The sequence below is a fragment of the Balaenoptera acutorostrata genome, chromosome 6 (genome assembly GCF_949987535.1).
Source record: "Balaenoptera acutorostrata chromosome 6, mBalAcu1.1, whole genome shotgun sequence".
NCBI classification, from domain to species: Eukaryota; Metazoa; Chordata; class Mammalia; order Artiodactyla; family Balaenopteridae; genus Balaenoptera; species Balaenoptera acutorostrata.
The window spans coordinates 20270955-20295417 of NC_080069.1; the positions used below are offsets into that span (position 1 = coordinate 20270955).

The following is a 24463-nucleotide window of genomic DNA, read 5'->3' on the forward strand; positions in this document are numbered from 1 at the left end:
GAATGCACCTCTGCTGCAATCAGTGGGGACAGTACCCTCGGGGAGGAGTGTCGGAAGGGCCCAAGGGCTGCGGGGCTGGTGGTGCTCTGGGCACCACACAGCTGGGCTCCATTTGTGAGCAAAGCAAGGTCATGTGTGCATCACTGTAAAGTCTGCAAACATCTCACTGAAGAAGGAAGAAGGAAAACGGGAAGATGAAAACAGAAGCAGGGGCAGGCCAGACGGTTCTGCTGCTGCTTCTGTTTTGTTGGTGACCTTCCCTTGCATTTCAAGGTGGGAAAGGAAGAGAGGCCACACCGAGCTGGGCAAGGGAACCCACTGCCAAGCAGCCAGTGATGGGCGGCCATGAAAAGAGGGCAGCCAGAAGGCAGGTGGCCTCTCCCAGGTGGGACCTGACCCCGACAAGCTCACTCTGACCCTGGAATTCAGAGGGTGAGTGCCACTGTCTATCGGCCGCTGCTGTTTGGGCTGTTCTCCTGGAGAGAGGGTGCCCCAGGACAGGAGGGCAGGCCCAGGGCCACACACAGGTCACTCTGCTGGGCAGAAGACAACTGTGACATCACAGCCTTAGGAGCACATTTCTTTCCAACAGACCCATCCTCCTTCAGCTCTCAACAGACAGGCATTGGACAGCCAAAGTGCAAAGAGAAGCACAGGCCAGGCTGGTACAAGCACCCGGCTGGCTCTGGTTGCTCCGGGAAGTACCCAGCCATTCTCAGCCGGTGCAGCTAACAGCTGCTGCCAAGCTCATGAAAATCACCCTGGTGGCAGAAGCCAGGCCACTGCTCCCCGAGCCCCCAGCCAGCGGTCTGCAGAGGCTGACACCTGATATGGTTAACAAAAGGGGCTGTGTTTGGACAAAGTGTTTTCCTGTCTTTAGGGACTGCAACATAAATGCTAGTCAAGGCCTGAAAATAGTCCTGATATAAAACATCTCAGCAGAAGTCTGGGCCTTGGGAGAGGGCTGGTGCGCACACAGGCTGCTTCCTCTCCCAGGGAGAGGGGAGAGCGAGCGTGCTCTGGGTCTCGCTTGTTTCTGAAGCGGGCGTCTGTCCCTTCTGCTCACTGTAAGTGGTGCCTTCGTCCCAGGACAGAAAGTCCATGCCCACCGGTTCAGGGAGCTACAGAGCCATCAGTGCAGACCAGAGAGGACCTGCATCTCCAGGCCCTAAGCACTGAGCATCTATTTTAAAAACCGTGTTCCCACCCCCTCCCGGGTTTGCCAGGGAAAACCAAGCCCTGCTCCCTTGGTGGTCTTGTCCATCAAGTGGGAAGGGACGTAAACATAACGGAGGCCGCCCTGCTTCCAGGGAGGCCCGAGGGATCCCATATTTGAAACGCAAGCCAGTCCGTCAGGTTTCAAAGACCCCGCCAAGGATCCACTTCTGTGGATCAGGAGCTCTGCTCTGACCCAGTTTCCTGGCACCCGTGTGTGGCCCCGTGGCAGCTGCTGCAGAGGCGGGGGCATCGCCTCTACTCCAGGCTCCAACCTGCACGCAGCCCCCGACTCACAGAAACCAAGGATGAGGGCACCACAGCCACTGGCTGACGTGGGAAATAAAATGATAATACGTAGCCCGCACACATTTGCTTAATGCCAAAATTTTAAAATGTCCACGCAGCCACACCTAGGGCCAGATGACAAAATGCGGTTTCGTATTTTTCCACGTGGGGGGTGAAAACACAGTTTTCAATAAGATGCAACTGAACAAAATATCAGAGAGCATCATACGTGGTCAGGGGTGAGTGCCCTGCTGAGGAAAACTTTGGTTTTAGCGGGGCATGTGTGTGTGTGTGTGTGTGTGTGTGTGCGCGCCTGTATGCACGTGTGCACACACACGTATGCAGGTATGCTGCCTCACAGTACAAATGCATGTCTTAATGTGAGCCGCCCTCAGGGTCTGAAAGCTGCCAGGCTCCCTGATTGCCGTGAGGTTTTAACATTCTAAGAAAATGTTCTCAGCAACGCTAGACAAGCACTGAAACCTCTCTGAAGCTTGGTTTTAAATATGACACTGAATTCCATGCGCATCCCGGTGCAAAGTCTGCCAAGGAGGGATGTTTCACTTGTCACCTCATTTTGTAATCCCACAGCCCCCAGGAACCGGTGCGGCTGACCCCACTCACGAGCGGATCAGGCCTTGCTGAGGCCGCACACACCACACCCAGGGCCTAGGCAGGACCTCGCGGCCAACCCCCATGCCGACCGTCAGGATGGGCTCTCGCTGGAGCCGGGCACGGAGGAGAGTGGCGGGCCCACCCCTTGCGCGTGGCTCAGGACAGCCACGCACCCTCACCCCCACCCAAGCAGCTACTCTCGCCCTGTCTGGAAAGGCCAGCGTGGCTGGTCTGCTTCCCACAGTATGCTTTTCATTTAAAAGTAACAACAAACAGAACTCCCACCTGCTTTTTAAACAAGGCAGGTATAACAAGTCTAAGAAACGCGTGTCAGACTCTCAAGGCATATGACGTGTGTGTATCCGCACATGTGATATGAAGTTGTGTTTTTCCATTTTTCTCTGTATTTTTCCTTTATTGCTGCAGAAAACTGGAGACATGCACATCATCAACTAACCACGTGACTCCTATTCTGGACACAGTCTATCTAGTGCTTTCTAGGCAAATTATAGGTCCTCGCTGTACGTACTGCTTTAGGAACGGTTCTCAGCACCTGATGTGATATGTTGATCCCCCATCAAATTAGTCATATTTTACACTACTATTTTTAGAGATGGGTTAGCCTAACTGTATCTCCTCATCCCTGACCATCTGTCAGTGGCTTTCAGCTGGTATGTGGGTTTTCTGTTTATCAACACCTGGCACCCTTTCTAATAAATGATTCCTTACATCCGTGACTCCTTAGGATAAACTTCTAGACACTGAACAGCCATGGCCGAGGGTTCACACATCTTTAAAATTTTTAAAACACCTCGACCAATGGCCACCCCTCGGTGAGTGCATCAGGAGCTGTGTATGCAGACTGCACCTCGCTGCTGGCTTCAGGCCCCCGCCCCCTTGCTCACATCTTGGTCCCACCACTTCTTGGCTGAGTGACCCCGTGCATAAATTTCTTATTCTCTCCATTCTCAACATCCTCACCTGTAAAAGAGGGAAGAACTGTCCTAACAGGGCTGATAGGGCCGTGGTGAGGATTCCATGAGACAGGTATAGAAGGCATTTGGCAGGTCATTTACCATAAATATCACTAGGTCACTCTTTCCCATAACGGCCTCCCTGTCTCCATCCTCGCCTTTCCAGCTCATAAACCACAGGTGCCAGAGTCACCACTAACCATGGATCTGATCGCATTAGTTACTGCTAAAACCCTTGGACAATTAGGCAGAGTGAAAGAAGCTGGACTCAAAGGGTGCTCACTGTATCACTCCACTTATACAACATGCTGGAAGAGTCTACAAGGACGGAAAACAGATCTGTGAATGCTGGGTGGCGGGGGTGGGGTGGGGGGAGGTGGGGGAAGGACCTGACTCCAGAGAGACACAAGGAAATCTGTGGAATTGTGCAAATTTTCCATATTTTGATTTGGTGGTCGTTACATGACTATGTTTCAAAACTCATAGAACAGGACATTAAAATGGGTGAACTTTCCTGATCACAAATTATACCTCAGGAGATCTCACTTAAAAACAAACAACAGGGCTTCCCTGGTGGCGCAGTGGTTGAGAATCTGCCTGCCAATGCGGGGGACACGGGTTCGAGCCCTGGTCTGGGAAGATCCCACATGCCACGGAGCAACTGGGCCCGTGAGCCACAACTACTGAGCCTGCGCTCCGCAACGAGAGGCCGCGATAGTGAGAGGCCTGCGCACCGCGATGAAGAGTGGCCCCCGCTTGCCGCAACTAGAGAAAGCCCTCGCACAGCAACAAAGACCCAACACAGCCAAAAATAAAAATATAAAAATAAATTAAAAAAAAAAAAGACCTAAAGAAGAAACACATGGCTAATATCTTTAAAAAAAAAAAAAAAAAAAAAAAACCCTGCAGAGAAGGAAGTCTAAGCTGTGTGGTCTGGTGTTCCAGGTCTTGTCTCCTGGCCAGCTGCTTTCCTTCCCATTTCTCGCTTACTCCAAGATCTGGCACATACAGAATGCCCTCTGCACCTGCAGGCCCAACGGTCCACACCAAACCTAAAGCCCCCGCCAAGGCTGCTGGCCTGCTCTTCTCCAAACAAACCCTGTGTTCAGACCCCAGGACCCAAATCCTCCTCTGCTCTCTCAGATCCTCCTTCTCCCCCTTCTGGGAGGCCTGCCTGGACTACCAGTAAGTAAAGATTAATCCCTCCTTCCTCTGCGTCAAAGGTTCTCAATTCTGGCTGCACAAGAATTACCTGAGCAGTTGTCAAAACCATGGATCCATGCCCCCCCTCCCACCCCAAAAGATTCTGATGTAACTGGGCAGGTGTGGGGACAGACACTGGGGTTTTGTTTCGCTTTGTTTTTTTTCCTTAAAGAATCCCAGGCTCAGAAATGAAAGAGGGAACATCATGCAAATCCAGAGACATTAAAAGGATAATAAAGGAATATTATAAACAATCTTATGCCAACAACTTTGACAACTCAGGTGAAATGGGCAGATTCCTTGAAACACACAAATCACCAGGACTGACTCAAAAAGAAATAGAGGGACTTCCCTGGGGGCGCAGTGGTTAAGAATCCACCTGTCAATGCAGGAGACACGGGTTCGAGCCCTGGTCTGGGAAGATCCCACATGCCGCGGAGCAACTAAGCCTGTGCGCCACAACTACTGAGCCCACGTGCCACAACTACTGAAGCCCGTGCTCCTAGAGCCCGTGCTCTGCAACAAGAGAAGCCACCGCAATGAGAAGCCCATGCGCTGCAACGGACAGTAGCCCCTGCTCACCTGCAGCAATGAAGACCCAACACAGCCAAAAATAAATAAATAAATTTATTAAAAAGAAGAATTAAAAAGTCTTAATAGCCCTATATCAATAAACTGAATTCATAATTAAAAACTCTCCCCATAAAGAAAATCCAGGATAGCTTCACTAATAAATTCTATCAAATGTTTAAGGAAGAAACAATGCCAATTCTACACAAACTTTTTTTTTAATAAATTTATTTATTTTATTTATTTATTATTTTTGGCTGCATTGGGTCTTCATTGCTGCGTGTGGGCTTTCTCTAGTTGCGGCAAGCAGGGGCTACTCTTCATTGCAGTGTGTGGGCTTCTCATTCCAGTGGCTTCTCCTGTTGCGGAGCATGGGCTCTAGGCACGCGGGCTTCAGTAGTTGTGGTGCGCGGGCTTCAGTAGTTGTGGCACACGGGCTTCAGTAGTTGGGGCTCATGGGCTCTAGAGCGCAGGCTCAGTAGTTGTGGCGCACGGGCTCAGCTGCTCCGCAGCGTGTGGGATCTTCCCGGACCAGGGCTCGAACCCGTGTCCCCTGCACTGGCAGACGGATTCTTAACCACTGCACCATCAGGGAAGCCCACAAACTCTTAAAATAATAATAAATGAAGAGGGAACACTTCCCAAATCATTGTGTGGGACCAACATTACCCTGATACAGAAACCAGACAGAGGTATTACAGGAAAAGAATACAATATTCCTCATGAATATAGTTATAAGTAACCTTAACAGAATTGTAGCAAGTTGAATCCAGCAGTACATAAAAAGGATAATACATCATGACCAGCTGGGGTTTGTGCCAGGAATGCAGGGTTGTTTAACATTCAAAAATTAACTCATGTAATTCACCATATTTACTAAGGAAAAAAAAGAGGAAAAACCATAAGATTATCTCAACAGATACAGAAAAAAGCATATAACAAAATTCAACATCCACTCCTGATAAAAACTCCATGCAAACTAGAAAACTTCCTTAACCTCAAAAAAAAAAAAAAAAAAAGGCATTGGACTTCCCTGGTGGCGCAGTGGTTAAGAATCCGCCTGCCAATGCAGGGGACACAGGCTTGAGCCCTGGTCCGGAAAGATCCCACATGCTGCAGAGCAACTAAGCCCACGTGCCACAATTACTGAGCCCGCCTGCCACAACTACTGAAGCCCGTGTGCCTAGAGCCCGTACTCCACAACAAGAGAAGCCACCGCAATGAGAAGACCACACACCACAACAAAGAGTAGCCGCCGCTGGCTGCAACTAGAGAAGGCCCGCGTGCAGTAATGAAGACCCAACACAGCCAAAAATAAATAAATAAATAAAAAGAAAAGGCATCTACATAAAATCTTCACCTAACATCATATTTAATGAAAAGACAAGTTCTTTGTTCCTAAGATTGGGAACAGGTAAGAATGCCCACTGTCACCACTTCTGTTAAACATCCTAGACAATGGAATAAAAGAAAAAGAAATAAAAAGCATTTGAATTGGAAAGACAGAAGTAAAATGCTCCCTATTTGTAACTGTCATTATCTTTGTGCAAAAATCTTGAAGGACTACAGTAAAGCTACTCAAACAAATAAGTAAATTTAGAAAGGTGATAGAATAAACAATATAAAAATCCACTGTATTTCTTTATAGTATAATAAACAATTAGAAAATAAAAAATGTTTAAATCCATTTATAACATTCAAAACCATAAAATACTTATGAATAAATTTGATAAAATATGTATAAGACCTACAGTGACTACTACAAATCACTGCTAAGAAAAATGAAGGAAGGCAAACACAGACGGAAAGATAGTCCATGATCATTGACTGAGACTCAATACTGTTAAAATTTCTACATTACCCAAGTTGATCTAAGGAGTTAATGCAACCCCAGTCAAAATCCAAGCAGGCTTTTTCGTAGAACTGGTAAGCTGATTTTAAATTTATATGGAAATGCAAAGGATCTAGGCTAGACAACACAATTTTGAAAAGGAAGTACAATTGGAAGTCTCACTACCTGACTTCCAGAATTACTATACAGCAAGTCATGAATACAGAGTGGTTCTAGGGCCAATGGTGAATAAGCCAAAACAGACCAGAATTGAGCCTGAAACAAAGCCACACAGATTCTCAATTACTTTTCAAACATGATGCCAATAATTCTGTGGAGAAAGGATAGTTTCTTTAACAAATGGTGCTGGAACAACTGGCTATCCACACTCAAAACAATAAACCTCAATTCTTACCTCTTTCCAGTTAAAAGGTAACTCAATATAGATAACAGATCTAAACATAAAAAATAAAACCATAATGTTTTCAGAAGAAAACACAGGAGAAAATCTTTATGACTATGGGCGAGGCAAAGTTTCTTAAATAGGACACAGAAAGCCTAAACTACTAAAAATAATTGATATAACTGGACTTAAAACTAAAAATGTATGCCCTTTGAGGGATATCATTTTTTTAAATATTTATTTATTTACTTATTTAATTTTTGGCCGCGTTGGGTCTTAGTTGCAATGTGCAGGATCTTTTGTTGCAGCATGCGGGCTTCTCTCTAGTGGTGGTGCGGGCTCCAGAGTGTGTGGGCTCTGTAGTTGCGGCACGCAGGCTTAGCTGCCCCGCGGCATGTGGGATCTTACTTCCCTGACCAGGGATCGAACCTGTGTCCCCTGCATTGGAAGGCGGATTCTTAACCACTGGACCACCAGGGAAGTCCCGAGGAGATATCATTAATAAAGTAAAAAGGTAAGCCACAGACTGAGAGAAAGTATTTGCAATACAAATATCTAACAAAGAACTTGAATCCAGAATATGTAAAGAACTCTTAGAACTCAAATATATGAAGACAAATAACCCAATTTAAAAGTCGGCAGATCTGAACAAAAACGTAAAAGAATAAATACAAATAGCTACTAAATACAGGAAAAGATACTCAACTAGAAATGTCTATGATCCAGCACAACAACTCCCACTAGAATAGCTAAAATTAAAAAGACTGACAACAGCAAGTGTTGGCAAGGACGTGAAATAACTGTGCTCGCACGTTAGCAGTAGGGCTGTAAAATGATACAGCCACTTTGGAAAACAGTTTGCCAGTTTCTTATGAAGTTAAAGATACACTTACCACACAACCCCACAATTCTACTGTTAAATAGTTACTCAAGAGAAATGAGAACACCTGTCTGCACTCAGATGTGCATACGAATGAATATAGCATTTTTTATATCTTTTTTATAGTGGTAAAATACACATAACATAAAATTTACTACTTTAACCATTTTAAAGGGTATGCAACCATCAACACTATCTAGTTCCAGAACATTTGCATCAGCTCCAAAGGAAAGCCCATACATATTAAGCAGTCGCTCCCATTCTCCCCTGCCCCAAGCCCTGGCAACCACTAATCTGCTTTCTGACTCTGTAGATTTGCCTAATCTGGACATTTCGTATAAATGGAATCATACAACATGTGCATTTTGTGTCTGACTATTTTTACTTAGCATAATGTTTTCAAAGGTCATCCATGTTGCAGCACATGTCAGTACTTCATTCCTTTTCCAGCTAAGTAATATTCCATTGTCGGGAGGGACCACATTTATTTATTCATTCATCCACTGATAGGCATTTGGGTTGGTTCCCAAATTGTGAACAGTGCTGCTATGAACAGTGGTATACAAGTTTTTGTTTGAATATCTATTTTCAATTCTTTTGGGTATTTACCCAGGAGTAGAATTGCTGGGTCATATGACAGTTCTACATTTAACTTTTGGAGGAATCTCTATTTTCCAAAGTTGCTCCACCATTTTACATTCTCAAAGCAATGTATGAAATTTATAATTTCTCCATATGCTCACCAACACTTATTATTTTCCTCTTTTTTTGATAAAAGCCATTCTGGTGAGACGGAAGTGGTATCTCACTGAGGTTTGGATTTGCACTTCCCTAGTGACTAATGATGCTGAGCATCTTTTCATGTGCTTATTTGTCATTTGTCTTCCTTCTTTGGAGATAATAATACGTTCGCTCATGTTTCAACTGGTTCTTTATCCTTTTGTGTTGAGTTGTAGCTCACAGCACTTTTATTCACAACCACCTCGAACAGGAAGCAATCCAAACATCCACCAACAGGTGAATGAATTAATAAACCATGGTACGCCCACGTGTACCAAATTTCAAAAACGTGCCAAGGGAAAGAAGCTAGACACAGAGTCTACAATACATGCTTCCATTTTGAAACTCTTAAAGAAACAAATCTCATAACAGTCTAATTTCGGCAGATCAGTGATTGCTTGGGTGGAGGGCTGAATGCAAAGAGGCAACAGGAAATTTGGGGAGGGCTCACAGCTAAACAATCTCTGTTGCAACTGCTCAACTCCCGCTGATAGTGGCCAGGGATGGTGTGGGTGCATGAATGCGTGAGGTGCACCTGACCTGCAGGCCAGAGTTCATCCACTCCTGGCCTCCATCATGTTTATGGTGGCGGTTGCATAACTGTGTACCTTTGTCAAAACTCACTGAACAGGGCACTTAAAACAGTAGACCTTTTATTGTACGTAAATTATGCCTCAATAATAACTGGTTAACGAAGCATTGTTTCTACAGGCAAACACCCCAAGTCTAATGGACATCCAGAGTGAGGCCCACAGCCCTGCCTCTGTCCTCCTGTCTGCCCTCCAGAGTGCAGCCCACAAGGGCAGGCTGTGCTTAGCCCAGCCTTGGGTGGCCTATTAAAACACAGAGCTTCTGATTCAGGGGGTCTGGGGTAGAGGTGAAAACCTGCACTTGTGGCAAGTTCGGGGGATGTGATGCCGCTGGCATAGGAACCACTCCTGCAGACGGGTTCTCTCTCTCATTCACATAGCGTTCAGTGGATATGGAATTAAGGCAGTGTTGCAGATAACACGCAGATCCTCGCTAGTGGCTGGGGCCTATGTATAGGAAATGCCAGGCTAACATCAGGAGGGAAATGTTCACATTCTGGCTGTGAGGACACAGCCCCACTTTCAGCCTCTGTTCCTGGCCAGGCCCATCAGGCCAGTGGACCTGGTCCCCCTTCGCCCTTCTCCTGCCCTGCACAGGTGTCCTCTCAGCCAGGAGGGCATCCACCCTTTGCCCAGGAGCCTAGCAAACTCAGCTCTCCAGGCCTTCTGTGCTCACCACCCAAGAGCGCTCCATCACCCCTGGGCACCCACTGCCGTACTCAGAGGCTCTGCTGTCACAAGCTTCCATAACCATTCTCTGAGGCCCTGGCTCCTCTCCCCTGTCTGCACACCTCAGGGCCAAGCAGAGGGGCACTAGAGCCAATGAAAGTTTGCTTGCGGGGGGAACAGCTGGCCTCCCACCTGTCCCTATCGGAGGACTTGGGCAAGGGCCCCAGCCCACTTTCTTCATCACTCTTCCCCTCTACTCCGTCCTTCCCTTCAGGACAGAAACCTGAAACAAGGCTTCTCTCAAATCCTTACACCCATCAGCTCCTCCCCATTTCTCAGCGCCCCCTTCACAGCAAAATTCTCGAAAAAGTTACCGACTCTTGCTGTCCTGAGCTCTCCTTCTCCCCCTTTCCTGGCCCACCACTCCCCTACACCTCTCATCGGGACACTGATGACCTCCATGTTGCTAAGGTCAATTCTCCAAGGATAATTCTCAGGGCTTCCCTGGTGGCGCAGTGGTTGAGAATCTGCCTGCTAATGCAGGGGACACGGGTTCGAGCCCTGGTCTGGGAAGATCCCACATGCCACGGAGCAGCTGGGCCCGTGAGCCACGATTGCTGAGCCTGCGCGTCTGGAGCCTGTGCCCCGCAACGGGAGGGGCCGCGATGGAGAAAGGCCCGCGCACCGCGATGAAGAGCGGTCCCCGCACCGCGATGAAGAGTGGCCCCCGCTTGCCGCAACTGGAGAAAGCCCTCGCACGAACCGAAGACCCAATACAGACAAAAATAAATAAATAAATTAATTAAAAAAAAAAAAAAAAGGATAATTCTCAGTCCTCGCCTAACTGGACTCCTTGGCCAGGCAGCCCCTCCTCCCCATGCATGATCTGCCCATGGCCCCGGATGTCCCCGACACCTCTGGCTTTCTCCTGCCCTGATGGTACTCCTTCTTGGTCCCTTGACCTTGGACCTCTCCTCTCCTCCATCCATCCAACTCTCCTGCCATCTTGTGCTGACTCAGCTTTAAAAATCACACCTGTGTGCCGGCAGTAGCCAGGTCGATTGCCGGGCCCAGGCCACTCCCCCAAACTCCAGCCTCACTTGCCTGAAAAGCCCCTCACCGCCAGCACATGGACAGCAAAGGAGCTCACAGGTACTATCTGGAGAGCCAGCCGCCCTCCCGAATTCCCCACAACTGCTCTGCCCACAGAGAGTCCATCTCAGGATGATGCCCACTCCATCCCTCAGGTTGCCCGAGCCAAGAATCTTGGGGTCACCTTGGACCCCTCTATTGCTCCAATCATTCTGTTGGCTCCATCTTCACAACATACCAGAATCTAGCCAGACCCACCACCTGCATGGAGCTGCTCCTCCGCTCCAGCCTCACCCGCCCTCTGGTCTTCCTACAGTGTGCTGGGATGTCCCCCTGGGTCACTCCTCACCTCCTCCGTCAGCCCACCAGCCACCTGATTTCAAATCTCACACTCCCCCAAACTGCTGGCTCCCTCGAGCACCTGGACCCCACAATAGCACTATGGCCCCAATGCATGACATTCTGATTTATTTCTTCTCCTTAGCCTTCCATCACCCGCTACTTGACCATAAGTGCCAAGTTGGGAGAGCCTTCTGTCTCTTGGTTTCTTGCTGCAATTGGAGCTCAATAAACATTTGTTGGGGGAAATGGTGAGACTCCATGAAGTGGACAAATCTGCGAGTGGAAAGGCGGCTTAAAGGTATCTAATTCCTTCACCTCAAGAAAGATGAATGATGGGACCTCACCTACAAAGCACACAGACCTCCTGTGTGCCCTGAATGCCCGGACAGCACAGCTCTACTTGGGCAAGATCCCTAAGCCCTCTGGGAAGCACTAAGATGCCAGGAACATGTCTGATCTCAATGGGAAAATGGACTGTGTATTTACAGCCCGTTCTGATGGCAGGCGTCTCACGGCCACACAGACAAGACCCCAGGCTCAGAGCAGAGCCACTCTGCTTCAGGCCTGGCTGTGCCCTCCCACGGCCACGGAAAATACTAGTAAACAACAACGACAAACAAAACTCCCAAACACACGGTGAGAACAAAGTGGGGTCCAGCTGAGGCCCTTATTCAGGGCAGGCCCCCGGGAACGTAGTGTCCTTGCAAACAAAATCAAAACACGCGTCAGAGCCAAACAACACCCAAATGCTAGATCAAAGCAGATTATATTCTGGTGCTTAAGCAACTCAAATTTCTTGCAATAGGACAGGAAAATAGAAAGAAAAAAAAAAAAGAAAACTTAGGATCCCAGAAAACTTGTACTTTTTTACTTTGTGGATGTAGGATTTTTATGCTTTTTTGTTGGTATAGATTAAAGTGACTTAACATACCCTCTACTAAATGAAAAAACAGCAACTGCTAAAAATGTGTGGAACAGCCCCACAGTGGCAGGTCATCCAACTAGCAGTGGAAATCCACCCACGGAGGCCCTGGACCGTCTTTGCTTTTGTTTCTGGGCCAAGTCCCATGGAAGGGAATGTGGTTCTCCACTTAAAACAGGACTATGGTGGGTCTGAGCTGCGGGCCTTCCCCATCCCACGGCCCAGGCCCAGGAGGGTCCCTCAGCTTACTGCCCCCATTGAGAGATGATGCTGCTGTTTAATTTTCAGGGTTTGGGTCTTGTCTCCGCTACTGCCGAGGTCAGGGTATCAATGTCTCTTTTTCATGGCCCACAGATCACATACTCGGAGCATCAGTGACTATCGATTCATTGAATGCCTCATTTAAGCCACATCATCCGTTATTAAGTTGTGTAGGAACATGAATTCCTACCAGTCAAATCCATTTAGAATTTAGATTCAGAAATTTAATATTTAAAATAGGCTATTCTTTTTTTTTTTTATACTGAATTTAAATGATTCTATTTTAAAACTTTGGGTTTATTTATTTATTTATGGCTGTGTTGGGTCTTCGTTTCTGTGCGAGGGCTTTCTCCAGTTGCGGCGAGCGGGGGCCGCTCTTCATCGCGGTGCGCGGGCCTCTCACTATCGCGGCCTCTCTTTGTTGCGGAGCACCGGCTCCAGACGCGCAGGCTCAGTAGCTGTGGCTCACGGGCCTAGCTGCTCCGCGGCATGTGGGATCTTCCCAGACCAGGGCTCGAACCCGTGTCCGCTGCACTGGCAGGCAGATTCTCAACCACTGCGCCACCAGGGAAGCCCTAAAATAGGCTATTCTATTTCCTAATGGAGACCCCTTCTTAAAAATACATTTTATCATTACAAAAATAATCCCACTGTAAAAGAAACAAACCACACAGAAGTACATGGGGTTGAAAGGATAGGTTCCCCTTGCTCCTCCCACCCTCCCCCTTCTCAACCCTCCCTCAGCACACAAGCACACACACTCGCATGCACACACACATCCTTCCCTCCCACCCCTGCTGCTAGCCGGACCATCACTCTTGCTTGGAGCTATGTCCTGAGAGCCTGGAGCAGTGCCTGCCCCACTCATCCACAGTGGCACTCCATCATCATCTGTTCAGTACACAGCATCTGTCCTTCCAGATGCTTCTACACCTTATTACCTACACATGCATAAAAGGGATCATTCCATACAGTCTACACTAAGGAGCAGTGTTTTCACTTAATACATAGGCACTTCTTTTAAAGTAAACCTCAACTATTTCATGAAGTGAAGGATCCTATGGCATTCTGGGGGGGGGGGGAATGGGATTCTTAGATAATTAACTTTTTTATGATAAAGAATTTCAAAAATACACAGAAGTGGGCTTTCCTGGTGGCGCAGTGGTTGAGAATCTGCCTGCTAATGCAGGGGACACGGGTTCGAGCCCTGGTCTGGGAAGATCCCACATGCCGCGGAGCAACTAGGCCCGTGAGCCACAACTACTGAGCCTGCGCGTCTGGAGCCTGTGCTCCACAACGAGAGAGGCCACGATAGTGAGAGGCCCGCGCACCACGATGAAGAGTGGCCCCCGCACCACGATGAAGAGTGGCCCCCGCTTGCCGCAGCTAGAGAAAGCCCTCGCACAGAAACGAAGACCCAACACAGCCAAATAAATAAATAAATAAATAAATAAGTAAATAATAATTAAAGGTGCTAATAATTAAAAAAAAAAAGAAACTAAAAAAAAATACACAGAAGTGGCCTGAACAGAATAACGAACTCTCAGGTATGGTCACCCAGAGCCAACAACCATCCAACCATGGACAACCTGCCTCTCCACCACCCCACCCCACCCCCACCCGTGCTAATCTGAAACAGATCTCAAATGCTGTATCATTTCCTCTGCAAATAACTCCAGTATCTATCACTAAAGGCTAAAGATTGCTTCAACGTAACCTCAATGCTGTTACTAAGGAATATAATTATCCTTTAAAATCATCATTCACTCAACAAATGTCCAACTGTCTCATAAATACCATAATTTTTGAAAGGAGTGATTCTTGGGTCAAACGCAGGTTGACTGCATTTTGTTCAAAGCCTGCAATCCCGGCTGCTATGCAGAAACGACCGGGGCGGGGGGTGGGGGTGGGGGTGCAGTCTCTACTTTCATAGACAGCATCTTGAGACTTTCACAGCAAATAAGGGACCCTGTCCCACTGGAGGATCACAAGGGCACGCTGGAAGGCAGTTATGGGGGAACGACACCTGGGCTGCTGTGATGCCTGGCCCAGGTACTACCCTGCCAGGTAAACGTTCATGCACTCGGGAAGGGTCAGGCAGCTGGAAAGTGAGCCACTCCAAGGAATTGGGATGAGCCAATTTGCCTATCCCAGAGATCACCTTAGTTGACGTACCGAGAAACGCCACCCCCAGCTCCAGATGAGGCCCACTTACACGCTGTCTCCACTTGACTGAATCAACAGTTATTTCCTCTTAATAAATCTCCACTTCCCCACATCACCTCTTGACAGCAGGCAGGCTGAAATGGCCATGAGTTGTGCTGAGTCTCCAGTGCAGAGGAGCCTGCCCGACCGGCCTGCTCTCGGGTGACGCCCCGAGACATCCCCAAGTGGCCACGGGCCCCAGTGGCACAGGTGGCGCTGGGGAGGCTGCACCTGCCAAGCCCCAGGAAGGACGGTAGTCTTTCTTCCAGCAACCACCCTCGACAGTCAACTGACGGCAAGTTCGTTTGTGTATTCTTACATGGCCAGCTTCACCCCACAGCGCCCTGCAGGCCTGGACAGTTAAGTGGCCACTGCTATCACTCTCAGAAGAGCCTGGGGATGGGGGACTGGGGGCACTGGGAGCCACTACCTGCCACATCACCTTCCCAGGAGTTCTTCTGGTCAAACAACTTCTTAGCATGAGGGGAAGGCTGCTGTAAATTATGGAACAATCAGAAAGCCAATTCATTTACACAGCAGCAGGGGCCTAACCCAGGGACACTGGGGACTCCTGGTGGTGGGGAGGGAACATGGGTCCAAACTGCCAACCCAAGAGCTCCGGCCCCAGGCTCATCACACAGAACAAGGGGTTAGGAAGAGGCTCCTGGCCACCATCCAGGCCGAACCCCCCATCCCCCCCACCAGAAACGGAACCCAGAGGGAGGGGCGGGAAGCCTGGGCCTGTCCATGCTCAGTGTGGGAGAGGCAGGCTCCCTCTAGAAGCACAGAGGACCAGCAAGAAAACCACTGATCTCTGCAACACATTATTGATTTTGCTATGTGCTGGCACAAGCGGATGGTCCTCCCCCCCCGTCACTCGGAGCCAGCCATTAGTGTGCACTCCCAAGCACTGGCCTAGACATCCCTGCCTGGTGTGGGGAAGGCACTTGAGATGAAACCCGCCTTGGATGACCCACAGGGGAACAGATCACGAGTGAATGATGTCATTAAGGTCATCTCCCTGCCCCCAGACCCGCTGGACAGCTGTGTGGTGTGGCGTTGCCCCCTACTCCTGAGCCAGGGTGGATGCACCATCTGCCGGGACCCTGAGCAAGCCTGCCAGAGCACCCCGGTTACCAGTGGAGGCGTCTCTGAAAGGTTGCATTTTCCAACAATCACAGGGAGCCAGTTCCCATGCCAGCTCGGGGTCCTGAAACACGGTGCAAGAGTGGACCTGGGCAGGGCTGCCTCTCAGTGCCAGCAATTAGTTTTTATTTCTTTAGTTGGTTTACCTGCTGGCTGTACTACAAACACTTTTTTGTTCAGTCTGAAGGTCCAGCCTCTTGGGGGGTGGGGGGGGACAGTCCTCGTCCACAGAAATGCCCCAGCGTGTCCCTCACCATTCCTTCATTCCTGTAGGTTTTATCCCTGGTAGGACCTGGTGCCTGGAGTACTCAGAGCAGGCCTGCTTTATTCTTCTTTATTCTTGCAGACGTTATGCACAGACACCAACGGTTCAAGTGACAATCGGGGCATTATCTCTACCAGAATCCTGGCCTCAGCACTGGCCGAGGCAGTCTGTTTCTGGGACACAGTAAACATTCCCAAATAACGGCCCCCAGGCAGCCAGAAGGCAGGCCCCAGGCCTGGGGCAGATATGAGGTGACAGGTCACGGATGTCACTCTACCCCTTGGAAAGGAAACTTCCGCTCGGTGGCGCCTACTGGATTTGAATAGACTCAGAACAGGGGAGCCAGGCACTTGGCCACAGTCCCCAAGTCCTGGATGTGCTTAACACAAGGGGAGGTTTTCAAATCAAAAGCAGAACAACTTCGCATGGCAAACGCTCCAGAAAGCAGGTCCCTGCCCTTGACAATGAGGCCTAGGCCTCATTTTAGGTGAACTGCTCACCTCCAGACTCCCATGCACCCCACCTCCAATACTAAATCAAATAAACGAAGAGGATCACCACGACCCAACTCTCCTTTCCATGTTTGCATTGGCAAAACCCCAGTGGATTCAGCCTCCTGCAGCTCACCAAGCGGCTGCAACAGGTGCAGCCCTGAGCTAAGGCTGCTGATTCTCCTTGGCTGTTCTAGAATCACGCAGCCAAAACCCTAAAGGAAGCCGAGGCCTGCAGCATTCATCACCAGGGCCCCGACCTGCCCCACCTGTCTGAGTGCGCGGCTCCGGGTCCAGCGCCCAGGATCCGCGGCCTCAGAGACAGAAATAGAAGCCGCGGGGCCTGGCCAGGCCCGAACGGCCGGAGTGGGGCGGGGGCCGGGTGGACAGGAGCGGCGGGCCTGGCCGAACGCGCCGCCCCCGCCCCTGGGCAGGGTTGGCCACGCGCCCCGAGCCCCCAGCGCCGCCCCAGCGCCGCCGAGCCACCTGCGCGCCGGGGCAGGGAGTGAGCCGAGGAGGGGAGGGGTCCTGGGGGTCCAGGGAGGAGACTCCGGGAGGGGTCCGGGGAGGAGTCAGGGAGCTCCGGGAACGGGACTCCGTGAGGGTCCGGGGGTCCGGGAAGGAGTCACGGGGCTTCGGGGCGGGAGCTCCGGGAGGGCTCCGGGGACCAGCCCGGGGAGGGTCTCGCCGCCCCCACGCACCTGCCCGGCCCGCGCCCTCCCTCTGCTCGCCGGCCCTTACCTGGCGCGGTGCGTCCTGGCCGCGCGGACCAGCGGTGCCCGGCCCAGAGAGCGCGGGCGTAGGAATGGCGGCTACGGCTACAGCTACGGCGGCGGCGGCGGCGGCGGCGGCCGGCTCTCAGGCCCGGAGCGGAGCGGCGGCGCGGCCAGGCGGCGCGGGGATGCTGCGGCGCGCGAGGGCGCGGAGGCCGGCGCGGGAGGGAGGGCACGGGGCGGTGCGCAGGCCCCTCCTCTGCTCCCCTCCTCCCCTTCCCGCCTCCTCTCTCGTCCCTCCCCCTCTCCCCTGCCTCCTCCTACTCCCCGCCCGGCTCCCCGCCCTCTTCCTCTCTCCCCTACCCTCTCCGTCCCTCCCCTTTTCCCGCCCCTTTCTTCACCTTCCTCTGCTCCTCCCCGCCCACCTCCCCCGCTGGCCCCTACCACCTCCCACCTCCCACCTCACCTCCCTCCCACCTCCACACTTTCCCTCTGTCCTCTTCCCTCACCACCTCCCACCTTCGTCTCCTACCCTCCAGGCTCCCAGAGGCTAGCCCCTGTCCTGGCCAGTTCTCTGCTGGGTCCAACACAGGTTCTGATGAAGTGCCCAGTTAACCCCTCCTCACCACCTGCTAATGGAGCAGCTTGCCCCATCTGGGAGCCTGACCTGACCCCACCCTTTCCAGGCTCCCCCAAATCTCCAGGATTTCTTGAACCCCCAGGCCCTGGTGCAGCTGTGTTGGGGACCTGACCTGCACACTGTGTGGACAAAGCATGTGGGCTCCCAGGACACTTGCTCCTTTGCTTCCAAGCAAATCTGATTTGTATAAGAATATTCCAAACCAAACCTCCTGCTATTTTTCCAGGGTAAAGCAGGCTGGTACCAATCTAGGATTTGCTGCAGCCCTTCTGTTTGCCCCCATGCCAACTGCCTGTTTCGTGTTCACCATTTGCTACACCCCTGGTGACACACATTTATACTAACCCACAGGTTTGAGGACCTAGGTACCCTCCGAAGGCTGCTCCAAACCTTTCTGCCCTGGAGAAAGAAGTGACAGGCCTGGAAGGTGGCTGGCCTGGCCAGTAGGCCTGCTGAGGGATGCTGTCCAGTGAAAGGGGTACAGTTCCCAATGAACGAGCCAGGATTTCCCCATGTGTAGGAGTCAGGGAGCTCTGTCGCGAGGCCTGGCCGTAGATCTCCAGGCTGCAGGCACACTCCCAGGGCACCTGAGGCCGCTTTCCTGATGCCCAGAAGCCACTGAGAGCCAGGGTGAGTGTTTTAAAATGAAGCGATTCCTAAATGATCAGTAATAGGCCCGAGAGCCTCACTCCCTTCAGGGGCCAGTTACCTTTCCATGCTGACAGTCCAAGAGGCAGGCCTTAGGGCCAGTACACCGAAGCGGGGCCAGCAAAACTAAGATGGTGAAGCTAGTGCCAAGGGTGCAGTTAGGGGTTGCCAGGAGCTCACCCCCTCACCCTTTGTAGGTAGAGATCATGACCTGGAATCTGGACTCTGATAGACTCCGGTTTGAGTCTTGGCTCTGATGCTTCCAGGGTGACCTTGTGAACCCTGTCCCGCCCTTCCCAAGGTGAGTATCTCTCCAAGGGTTGCTGAGCACGGAGGAGAGAATCTTGGGTAAAGCCCCCAGGACCATGTGGCCCACATTCATCGTTGGCTACTGTATGAGAAAGACATGGGGGAGATGTCCCTTCCAAGCTGTCTTCCAGTGGGAGAAGTCTGTGAATCTGTGTTCGCCATCTAATTTGGATTAAAACTTGATGGGAAGAGATTAGGGCAGGGCTGTTTTAACGGCATCCTAGGCCCCAAGAAGGGACCCGTTCTTTGGATCGGTAAAAGCCAGTGTTGCAGACCTGGGGCAGTACTCTCCTGTGTTCTTCACTAGTCCGACTCATCCAGAACACGGTGCCCTTGCTTGGGGTCTAAGGACGGCCACCAGCAGGCCGTAGGAGTTGTTGGTAATATGGATGGAATTAGTTGACACATGGGGAGCCTTCAGTCTGGAAGATCCACGTGTGGAGCACAGGATGGTGGAATCCAAATATTTGCAAAGCTGTCCGGGAAGAAGGATTACCCTGCGGGGTTATGAAGGGCAGAACGAGGACAGATGGGTGGAAATTAGATTAGAGAGTCGATTTCCTCCCACTTGTGAGTGCTTCCTGGCAGATCTGCCTGCCAGAGGAGCACGTCCTAAAGGGCCAGCGTCTAGACAGGTTCTGGGACCACCACGGTAAACCGCTGGAGGGGGCCTGCAGAAGAGCTGACCCCTGGAACCTCTCTCAGCTGTTAGACCGTGCCACGCTGTCTTTAATAAGGCAGCTGCACCCCTGCCTGCTCCCTCTTCAGACAAAGCAAAGGGTGGCCAGGCAAAGAAGAGACTGACTGAGCACGCCTGACCCGGAGCCCATGCTTCCGGCTTCAGCACCTTCGACAATCAAAATAAACCTCTCTTGGCCTGTTTCCTCATTTGTATAAAGGAGATAGGGGTGGATTCAATGAGATGACAGCACTTTCCCACCACCCAGCACCTGGGAGGGACTCATCCGGATCACACAAACTGACCCAGTTTGTCTTTTCGTTCTTGTTGATGTTTTACATTCTATTATGGGACATTTTAAACTCCTTCAGAAGAATAACCAAAGGAGCCCTGTGCACAGGGATGGTAATCTTGTGTCACTTTTGACCCACTCCCTGCCCGCCTCCAATACTAAACTGAAACACATCAAAGACATCCTTTCCACCAATTTGTCTTCCAGCTTCCCCAGAAATGCCAAATGTTTGGATACTTAGGTCACGTTTTGTGAAGTCTCTCTACATTTCCTGTCAGAAGGTTGATGCATCTCCGTGTGGATGAGCACAGTGACTGCCTAGGTGATATTTAAATCCCACATGAAAAGAAACTCTGTGTCAGTTTAAAAATAAAAAAAATAAGAAACTGTGTCAGTTTAGACTGCACCACTACACTGGGCTTCCACCATGGCCCAAGGGACATGAGAAACACCCATTTCTCCACCTCTGCTCCTCCGTGCGCACTGGAACTTGTGTGTGGTTGGCTGGGAGCAGTTTTAAAGACTGCCAACACGGGGAGTATTTGAGCAAAGGAGGAAATGTTTTCTAGAAGAGCTGGCCCTATGCGTTTCACCTGCAGCCAAGGGTACACAGCCCCAGAGCCCAAGCCTGTGAACAAGGGCTTAGCACATGGGCTGGCAAAGCAAAGGGCTGTGGCCCCCGGAGAAACGGGCCCTGGGGGCTGAGGTGATGTCTGGGGAACCTCTGCCCACTTTCTTCCAGGCCCAGGGAAATGTCTTTTGTTTTGTTTTCTTTAACACCAAAATTTATTTATTTATTTACTTTCTCAGTTTTACCGCCAAGGAGTAATCTCTCTTAAACTTTTATGTCCTTTTATCCCCTCACATATCTGAACTATTTTTTTAAATTGAGGTATAGTTGATTTACAATGTAGTGTTAATTTCTGCTGTACAGCAAAGTGATTCAGTTATACATATATACATATATATATATATATATATATATATACATTCTTTTTTATATTCTTTTCCATTATGGTTTATCATAGGATACTGAATATATTTCCCTGTGCTGTACAGTAGGACCTTGTTGTTTATCCATCCTATATATAAGAGCTTACATCTGCTAACCCCAACTTCCCACTCCATCCCCCCCCAACCTCCTGCCCCTTGGCAACCACAAGTCTGCTCTCTATGTCTATGAGTGTGTTTCTGTTTCGGAGACAGGTTCATTTGTGCCACATTTTAGATTCCACATATAAGTGATATCATACGGTATTTGTCTTTCTCTTTCTGACTTACTTCACTTAGTATGATAACCTCTAGTTGCATCCATGTTGCTGCAAATGGCATTATTTCATTCTTTTTTATGGCTGAGTAGTGTCCCATTGTATATATGTACCACATCGTCTTTATCCGTTCACCTGTCGGTGGATATTTAGGTTGTTTCCACGTCTTGGCTATTGTAAATAGTGCTGCTATGAACATAGGGGTATGCGTATCTTTTTGAATTAGAGTTTCATCTGGGTAAATGCCCAGCAGTGGGATTGCTGGATCATACGGTAACTCTATTTTTAGTTTTCTGAGGACCCTCCATACTGTTTTCCATAATGGCTGCCCCAGCTTACATTCCCACCCTTTGAATGTGACCGAAAAGTGCTCCTGGGATGCATGGGACCAGACCTCCGCTGTTAGCATGCTGTGGCAGCTGATGGCATAACTGTCGCCCCACCCCTCCCTGCTCCTTCCCCCACTCCAGAGAAGGCCCATTTCCTGGCAGCCTCCCTAAGAGGAAGGGTCCTCACGGGTCTCCACTGGGCACCTCATTATCAGAGCACCTTCTTCAGCTGCAGAGGGAATGGTCGGGGCCCCCAGTATCTTCCTGTGCCATTGCCGTCCTGGGACCCCCACGTAACAAGGAGCACTCATCTCTTGAAAGCTGCGTTCCAGCAGCAGCATATAAATGAAGGCCTTGGAGCCGTCCTCATTGTTCTGTGTGCCTCGAGCAGTATTTTAGCTGTCAGATCACTAAGTACTAACTCGCTCTGGTTAAGGGGTGTAATCTAGGCCTCATGCACACTCTTCCCCAGCACTTTCCCTGTTGCTAAATGAAAAGCGTGGTTGATCAAGGCTTCCTTTGTCGTATTCATGGAGTGTAAATATTCCTGAGAGCAGGGTTGGTGAAAGCCGCTGAGCGCTACCCCAGTTGGAACAAGGGAGAGTGGAAATCGGGGACGCAGAACAGGATGCTGGCCTGCTGCCCTGGCTGACCATTAACTTTAACCAGAGCTGGTGTCCTCAACTGACCTGCAGCAGCAACGCCTTCCCGACCCCCAAGGGCCACCTACGCCACCAGCTGCTCGAGCCACAGCACTTCCCTGTGACATGCGGCCTCTGGCAGAGGCCCATCAGGCCTTACAGCTGGAGCATCATTTCTCCAACCCCACCCTCCCACCCACACCCTGGGCAGAGCAGAGCCTCCCCTCCTGCTGTGATGTCACCTTACATGGCTCTCAATCACCGCCTGCACCAGGCTTTGCTACAATTGTTTCTTGCTGTGTTTCTCTTTTAGTCTGGTCTTCATTTTGAGCTCCTAGAGCTTAGTGAACTCTTGACCTCTTTTCGGAATATGCTTTGAAATGCATAAAGTAAAATACAGGATTAGAACGGAAACCTATTATACTGAAATCCGGTTATCAAAATATCTCGAAATGTGATCCATTTGCTTCGTTATTTACACACTGAGGAACATGTTCCAGCAGCAAGCCTGATAACTAGTAATTCTGAAGTCGTGACAAAGCTGCCCAGTATTTTGAGACGTGATGTGAAAATATCTGTGATTTCTGCTGGGGGCAGGTTGCACATTTGGCTAACATGACTGCATTCTGTTGCCTGCATTGATATTTGAATTAAATTTCTTAATGTCAGTTAGAGATTAGTGGGGTGGGGAGGCAACGTAGTTCTTTTTTTCCCGTGGATTCCATCCGTATGGGTCCTCCAAAGTCTATCCAGATTAAGAATTACCATTTTAAAGGGAAGGAATTTTGGATCCCCTGCATCTAGCACAATGCTTGTATAAAATTGCCCTCAAACACGTTTATTGCATTAATGAAGGAGACAGAACTCTTGGCTGCAAGTGACACAAGTTCAGCTCAAACTCTAGGCTCACTTACATTTAAAGGTACTGCAGGTACAGCTAGATCCAGGGGCTGAGATACCATTGGTGGCCTTCGTCCTTTCACCGACTCCTTTCCTTCTTCTCTCTGATTGACTCTGGTTCTGCTTGGGTATTGGTTTCACTCTCCTGCCACAAGGCCACTGGCAGACTCAGTGCAAAATGATGACAAAGATTCTTTCTCACCAGACTACGCGTCCCATGGAAGGACTTTGGTTGGCTTTGTTGGGTCTCCTGCCCATCCCATGAACTTATAACCCTGGACAGGGCTGGAGAACCACCAGCGGTCAGACCTGAGCCACCCGCCTACGTCCTTGCTGGGGTGTGGTTAGTAATCTCACAGAACCTCAGGGCTGGGTGAGAAGCAGCACCCTGGTGGACAGATGCTGCTGAACAGACAAAAACACCGTCCAGCTGTATTAGAGTCAGAGGGTAACTGAGTCATCACAGAGCATTCTTCTGGGGACAGCGTTTCCTGCTGCAATAAAGAGACATAAAACACAGTGGTTTCCCCAAGATAGGAGTTATTTACTTCTTACGTAACATTGCCAGAGGTAGAGGACCAGACCATGACTGTAGGCAGCTTTGCCATCCCATCCAACTGGAGGGAGGAAGGGCATGCTCATGCAATTCAATAGTCCAGGAAGTGGCACGGATCACCCCTGTCCACACCATCGACCAGAACTCAGTCCTGGGACCACGTGTAGCTGCAAGGAAGGTTTAGACGTGTAGTTGCTAACTGAGTGACTGTGTGCCCAGCTGAAAGTCTACTACATTAAGGTAGGGGAACTAGATATGGGTGGACAATTAGAAACTGCCGTACACACTCTAGTGTAATTAGTGCCATAAAAAAATGTAAGTGGAACACTACTCAGCCACTAGAATATCTAGAATCAAGAACGTCAAGCGTTGGTGAGGATGTGGAGCAACTGGAACGCTCATGCATTGCTAGTGGGGGTGTAAAATGAAATAGCTGCTTTGGAAAAATATTCCACAGGGCGACTAAAAGCTAAATGTACATATGCTCTGTAACCTAGCAATTCCTCTCCTGGGTATAATCCCAACAAAATTGAACGGATTTGTTCACCAAAACACACGTGCAAAAATGCTCATAGCAGCTCTATTGTTATAATTCCAAATTAGAAATGATCCGAGTGAGCATGAACAGTAGAAAGACAAAGGAATCCTGGTATACTCCCACAATGAAATACTACTCAGCAGTGAAAAAGGAAGGAACTCCACGCAACGAAATGGATGAAGACATGGTTCTTCGATATAGTTCTGAG

General features: G+C 49.9%; 1 protein-coding gene across 6 annotated transcripts in view; it reads right to left on the reverse strand.

The window, feature by feature from the left end:
* SEMA4D (semaphorin 4D) overlaps window positions 1-17660 on the reverse strand; it is a 123237-nt gene extending 105577 nt beyond the window's left edge. For 4 of the 6 annotated variants that reach the window (XR_009008680.1, XM_057548862.1, XM_057548864.1 and 1 more), the window contains exon 1: window positions 17484-17660. The gene's annotated coding sequence lies outside the window, so the exon portion shown is untranslated. The remainder of the gene's footprint in view (window positions 1-17483) is intronic. The other 2 variants (XM_057548857.1, XM_057548856.1) reach the window with 1 other exon arrangement.
* Window positions 17661-24463: the final 6803 nt, after the last annotated feature.